Raw genomic sequence first — 7,846 nt, 5'->3', positions numbered from 1 at the left:
ATCGTGCCATGTGAAGACAAACATCTCAACAAAAAGAAGAGAGAACGTTGGTATTTTATAAGTGCACGCACTGATGCGCGCGAAAATATAGATTCCTCTGAGAGGGTTAGTGAAAAAAAGTTTCCAGAGTTCGCACACTTGACAAAAACAATTCCGAATTAAACTGGGAGAAAAAAAATAATGCTCCAAAATCAATCTTCCCGGACCCCCCCCCCCCGAATATTGAATGGTTCCCCCTTAAAGAGAGAACTTGGTACATTCGTACCCGAAGCTTGCGGAAATACTGTCGCTGGAGCACCAAGTGCACGTTTCAGAGGGCACGATGAATAATCTAGTGGGAATCCAAACTGAATAATATGACACAACGTACAAGAGGATACCGTCTTTGCAGAAAGCAGGTGATGCCATTTCGTTTATATTTTTACCGAGGAATGGCAAACTGACGGACGTATTGTAGAATACTTTGAAAATAATTTGAGTAAAGCTTATTCTTTCCATGGCTATATAAAAGAAAGTAATGGCTTTAAAAAGAAAAAAAAAAAGAACAAAGTGGCTGCCGTGTGCGGCAGTATTTGAATGCATTGCAAAATAACTTTTATGGGTCAGTTAGGTCAGGTAGTGAGATCCTCTACATTTGCTGTCCAGTTGGTTTAACTTTTTGAGTTTTCGACGAAACTATTGTGACATGAGACTTTCATGTCGAAGACGTCATTACGGATAAAAGCACACGATGATTGTACTTAGATACGATCAACCATACATTGGTAATCTTTGTTCTAAATACCATTGATTTTATGTTTGTTCACTCAAAATAAGGGGAATGCATTTTTTAAACGATTGCAACGACGATGTTCTGCCACCCTGCGGGGACTTAAGGGACTGGTCAGTTTCTTCAGTCGGGGGGGGGCCCGATGGATTCATGGGGGGGGGGGGTCACCCTGTTTTGACTTTGGTGATAGGGGGGGTCACCATGTTTTGAAATACCCAATAGGGGGGGTCAGTGTGTTTTTGAATTTTGACACAGGCTCATCATTGCCTAAAATGCTAGTGTCAGCTACAAATTTCATCATTCAGTTGTATTTTTCGGCGTGCCCTTCGGGCGCGTAACTTTAATAATCAGTCATATTTTTCACCACGCCAAACTTTAACATATCAAGCATACATACATCAGAGATATCTGTATGTTCAATATTTTCAGCGTGCTTTTCAAGCTCATTACTTTAATATATCAGACATTTTTCAGCATGCCCTTCAGGTGCATGACTTTAATATACAAGGCATATATATCAGAGATATCAGGATGTTTCATATTTTTCGGCGCGCCCTTCGGGCGCCATACTTTAATAAATCAGAGATATCTTTATGTTTGCAAAGTGAAAGTGTACATATTATGAAATCTGCATTTCATATGAAAAGGATGACAAATTCATGATACTTTTCTGTTCTCTCTATGAGAATTCAGTATGAGAAAGCAACATGCACAAATATTTCACAATATATATTTGATACAGTGACTTATTTTAGAGATAGAAAAATGACAAGATATCTTTCCTTCTCATTGATGCAATTATTTTCCTTTGTGTCACAGGTTTTCTGTAGAAAGATGCTAATGAACAAAATAACAGTTAAAAAGGGCAGTTTTTGTCATGATTAGCTGTGCTTTTATGGTTTCAATGTTAAAAGAAAAGGTCCTCTCAGACACTGTACACATCAGATTTGGCTAAAAAAGCTCTCTATGGCTCCTCAGGAGATTTAATTGGATGGTTGGCAAGTCTTAACACCCATCAAAGTTTTTGATTCACTGCTTTTTCCTCTTTGATATTAATGATTGACATCCATTTCTGTACAACAGTTCAGGACATCTGGTTTAAGCATAGAAAGTGTGAAATACATTCACAGCTCATTCAAAATACAGCTCATTCAAAATGTACTGTATTCAAACTTTAAGATTGACACTTTGAAATTCCTATCTTACAACTGACATGTTAACAATTTCATTAAAACATAGAATGACTATTTAAAATATAAATATATATGTAAAAAAATGTAAAATATAATATATATATATATATATATATATATATATATATATATATATATATATATATATATATATATATATATATATAATGTATGTCCACCTTTTGTTTTACCTATGTCGCGCGCCGGGGGGGGGGGGGTCACCCTGTTTTCGAAATTTGGAATAGGGGGGGTCACCCTGTTTTCAAAATTTTGAATAGGGGGGTCAGCCACTTTTTGACGTCGGCAAAAAATAATCCACCGCCCCCCCCCCCAGGCCGAAGAAACTGACCAGTCCCTAACAAGCTCTTTTCGTTTAAAAGTCATTCAGAAATGTGGACTTAAAAGAAAACCACAGTTTAAAGAGGTGCTAATATTTAAGATCCTATACACCAAACTTAGTCAGTTTCCAACCACAAAAATTCGCAAACTTCTCGTAAATTTTTGTTATCGTTATCGAATGCAACCCGTTGAAATCTTGACACTTGCCACATAGGTTTTAGAATTTTAAAAAGTAATCTATAAAGTTTGAAATGAAAGACCTCATCCTTTGCTCACAATTTTATATAAAGAAATTGACATACATTCGTTTAAACTTCATTTTACATTATAGTAATAGTGACTTCAGACTTGAATATTATAAGACGTCGTTGAGGGCGCACTGGTGATACGAACGAAATCACAGGCCAACACATTCAGGCACGTACTCAGAACTACTAGCAAGTCAGTTACATGGATTATTTAAAACGAGAGAGGGAACTGGTCAAGACAAACGTATTGACGAAAGAGATTATAAAAGAATAGGACTTCTCACTTCAGTTTGTCAAATCAGTATCGATTCCGGTTTTCCTGAGAGCACTCATCTGTCCTTTACTTTCATTTTTGTTGTAAACTATTCCTCGCTACGTTTCCTTGCAAACTCCGCTGTCTTCAAAACACTTTATTTGTAACTGTTCTCTGTTTCGTGGACAATTTGCCCCGTTTAAACCTTCCGTCAGGGAAAGTCCCAATCCAAAGTCGAAAGTTTGCGATAAACATCTTGAACTAGCATTGATACAGATGTAATATCGCAAACAAAATATAAAAATACCTACGCTACCGACGGCTATCTTTAATGAATCTTTCTATACAGTCATACTCATTTAATAATTTTTCTGTAGCACTTGATTGATTTTAAAATAGATGACGGGGTATTAGAAGAAGTATATGTTATCAGATAAGAGGGGATAAATAAGTATTTCAATCTAATAATTACACCTATGAACTGAAGGACTTGTATGAATCTCTTCAATTGTGTGGTATGTTAAAGGGACATTAGCTGTAACTTTTGACTAATTTTTTCACTACTCTGTTTCAATATATCAACAACAGAATTTTTCTATAATCCGACCATCATGACCAATGCCCGGTGTCTTGCTTGCCAACACGTCCTGTATATGTGAAATGACCATTGTTATTGTTGATAAATGTATTCTAGTCCGGACCTGAATACAAAATTCAAACAATAACAAAGCAGATTATACTCATATAGGGTATATTTATGAGCTAAATATTAGGAATTTCTCCATATTTCAGGGATTCAAACCAGAAACTGCAGATGATACACAGAACGAACAAAATTTTAAAACTGACCAAAGTTACAGCTAATGTATCTTTAATTATCTTTAACTGATTCGTTATTTGATGATGTGTCGTCGACTAAGACATGTTGATAATTGTGGAATAGCAGGTATAATGAATGAGACATTTGCCGATCTTATATCACTTTCGTACGTGTGATTACATCGGCGGCATTTGAAAAGCTGAGGGCTGTATTACCCATATTTGTAACAATCAACCCTATTTGTAACAAAACCTAATTTTCAAAACAAAACTTTGCCTATTTGTTGAAATCTTAATGAAATATGCATATTTGTATGTTTGGGGCAATTTTCTTTTTTTCCTTGTCGAAACACATTTATTCTGAAACTGCTTTTGTTACAAATTGGGTTGATTGTTACAAATAGGGGTGACGTGTTTATCCCTATTTGTAACAATCAACCCTATTTGTAACAAAACCTAATTTTCAAAAAAAAACGTTGCCGTATTTGTTGAAATCTTAATGAAATATGCATATTTGTATGTTTGGAGGCAATTTTCTTTCTTTTCCTTGTCGAAATTCATTTTTTCTGAAACTGCTTGTCAGATTAAATTTTGTTGTGCAGTTCCTAGGGATAAGAGGTCTACTCGTAAGATATAATCAAGTCATGCAGATACATGCCAAAAGTTTGTTTCGGGGCAATTTTCACCAATTTCGGTCAAAAATGTCAAAAAATCTTGTTTTCTGACAGAAATCATACTAACCCTATATAGGGTTAACTTTTGTTACAAATAGGCCAAGTTTTTTGCACTTTTCAAATTTAAGGTGACCCCCCCGGATTTTGCCGGCCCACCCCGGCCATAATAACTGAACGCTCCCTTCACAGGCGGGTATACAATCAATTTGGGTACAATGCAATGCGCGACTTAGAGCACGCGCAGAGCGAATTATACCCACATTGAGTATATAGGCCTACCCGCCTGCGAATGGGGTAGTTGCCGTTCTACTGTGTCAATAGTTGTGTTTATGGCGTTCAAAGTTGTTTAAATTTCCTCCGTAGTTTCAGTACGAAAAGATGGAGAAAACAGCATCAAATTTTAAGTCGAACGATCGCCGTCGAACTCAACAGATTTGCAGAAAGTCATGAAGCGTCGAGACACAGACGACAAAAAGTGACAGCGCTGATTTAGGGACGATTCAGAATTTACTTCCAGGGGGAGGGTGGAGGATTTTCTATTTTCTCGGTGATTTTTTTCCATGGCCCCCCCCTAGTAAATTATAGAAAAAATCTATGCCCCCCCCTCATCTTTCCTGTTTTTTTTCCATGGCCCCCCCCCCCCCCTAATATATACATGCATGCTTATACGGTACATTATAGACATATCTAGTCTAACAAGTTGCAGGAACTGTAGGGCTAGTGGACATTAATCGATGATATAACAAATCATTTCAGGGTTATGTGACTATGAAAAGAATGATTTGCAGGGACTGCAAGTGGCACACTTTTGGAAAGGGTAGCAATAAACATATCTGGTTGTAAATTTCTAAACAAAAGTTAATTACTAATATGAATACTTTTTTCGTTATGTCTCACTGATACATATGATGCACACAAAGACAAGCAAAGATGTCACTTAGAAATGGTGAACAGAAAATCAGGGAGCAGATAATTGGCAAAGTGATATATATCTTGAAGTTTAATGGTACATCATTTGCAGATATCCAGATATTTCTGGAAAGTGAGATGTACATGTACATGCACACGTTCAGCATACATTTTCATTTGATGATGCTGAATATTTGCAGACTCACGGTGAAAGTTTTAAACATTAGGAATTAAAATTGGTGAAAGCCAACTTGTTTTTAATTTTCTCTTTTTTTTTCTAATTTGGTTATCATAAAACCAAGTAGCTGCCACTGAAAGCAAAAATGCTGAGAAATATTTTAGAACATTTCTTGGACAAAACACCTTATCCAAAACATGAATTCACATTTTATTCTGCTCATTCCATTCACAATCCAATGTTCATATTAAAATGCAGACAACCCTGTGCAAGTCAAAATTCACATTTTGTCAGCAGTATTTTTCAAAATTGACAGAGCATGCATATTTCAAATTTTTTTAACAAACTTTAATTTTAAAATAGTCATGATGCGCATGTTTTTAGATGACACGAAACAATAAATGTTAATTTGTTTTTTTGCCTTTTCTGCCAGCCGCCACTGTGAAATCTTTGATTATACATATCAGAATGAATGGGATACATAAGTATTAGCATCAATACATAATGTGTAAGCCTATCCACATTTCTCCTAGCCTCATACACACTGAGATCACTTCTTGGACTACAGCAAATTTCTTGTGTACACAATATTTCAACAATCCGACACCATAGCATTGGCGCAGTGCCACATGATCTTCTGGATGCACATACAGGATTATTGGAAAATCAACCCTTTTGTAAATTTTTCACCATATATTTTTGACAGTAATACATAATATTTTTATTTTCAACATTAAAAAACTATTCGCTGAAAAGCACCTTGGAGATGAGACGGCCATAAATTTATTTTCAAAAAGTTTATAGTAGATGTAAGCACTGTAAAAAGTTATGTAGAACATTTAAAAAATTTGAAAGGGTAAAATTGATGAGAATGAAACATAGAAAAAAGGAGCAGAAAAGAAGAGTAGCAGTAGCAGTAGTTTACTCAAAGGATGAAGTGGGTGTATATTTGGGGTAAAAAACCTCAATTTTTGTATTAATGATAAAAATTTATTTAAGTCAAAATCTAGACAGTATTTTCTGAAATGTAATATTTCACTTGAAAGGAGAGTATTCATGTAGAAAAAACAACTATTTTATTTGGCATTATCCATCCTCATTTTAAAATTGTAGGGGTTTAAAGACTGACACTCTAATAATTGATTAAAATCATGATCAGCAAAATTAAAATGCCTCTTATTCAAAATGCCTCTTATTAATTAAAAATGTAAGAGCTTTATTGCCAAACAAAACCAATTGATAGTTGTTGTGTTATATAGCAATTTGTGAACACACCACCGCTAAATTGAGGAAAGACAGGAGGGTTTATTGCAAAAAGGAGAACGTAAACGCCAACAAAGTATAGAATAAAGCACAAGATGAAACGGCAAAATTAAGCAGTGAAGGGCATAGAACTAGTGCCCTCGCAGATCTCAAACTAAGTACTATCAAAACTTACAATACAAAACAGTCAAAATAGAAGTAGCAAACTAACCTATAATAAAATATAAGCAAAATATATGGGAGAGGGCCCCTTCAGTCAAGCAACCGAGCAATGGTCATTGGTGACCTTGGGGTCAAGGTCTGAATGACCTTGATGATGAATCCATCCTGAGAGGCCGCAATGTGGGAAAGGAGTGGAATTCCCGAGAAATGGGGGTCAGGATGGAATCCAGAGCCCGGACACTTGAAAGAAAGGGAAGAAGAGAGGAGGAGACAGGGGATGGTGGTGGGATAGGCTGAGCTGGATGGCATGAACCCAGCGGCTGAATGAATGAATGAATGAATGGGAGCGATGAGACAAAGGCTTCATATGTAGTGTCGTGTGCAAACGTGGCTGATTGGCTGGGAAGGAGGATTTATAACAGTCATGGGTAGAAGAGCCGATAAAAGGGGACGACAGTGAAGATGTACGGAAGGCAGATAGCTAGGTGTAATCACAAAACACATCTGTGATAAAACACAGATTCCACTTTGTGAACACACCACCGCTAAATTGAGGAAAGACAGGAGGGTTTATTGCAAAAAGGAGAACGTAAACGCCAACAAAGTATAGAATAAAGCACAAGATGAAACGGCAAAATTAAGCAGTGAAGGGCATAGAACTAGTGCCCTCGCAGATCTCAAACTAAGTACTATCAAAACTTACAATACAAAACAGTCAAAATAGAAGTAGCAAACTAACCTATAATAAAATATAAGCAAAATATATGGGAGAGGGCCCCTTCAGTCAAGCAACCGAGCAATGGTCATTGGTGACCTTGGGGTCAAGGTCTGAATGACCTTGATGATGAATCCATCCTGAGAGGCCGCAATGTGGGAAAGGAGTGGAATTCCCGAGAAATGGGGGTCAGGATGGAATCCAAAGCCCAAACGAAGGAAGTGACTGAAGTGACCCCCAAAAGGAGGGAAGAAATTGAGAATGATGTTAGTAGAGGGGTTCTCGCACCCAGGGGAACACCAAGGTGGTGATACGGCCTGGGGG

This window comes from Ptychodera flava, chromosome 12, assembly GCF_041260155.1.
Source record: "Ptychodera flava strain L36383 chromosome 12, AS_Pfla_20210202, whole genome shotgun sequence".
NCBI classification, from domain to species: domain Eukaryota; kingdom Metazoa; phylum Hemichordata; class Enteropneusta; family Ptychoderidae; genus Ptychodera; species Ptychodera flava.
This window is presented reverse-complemented; position numbering follows the sequence as displayed.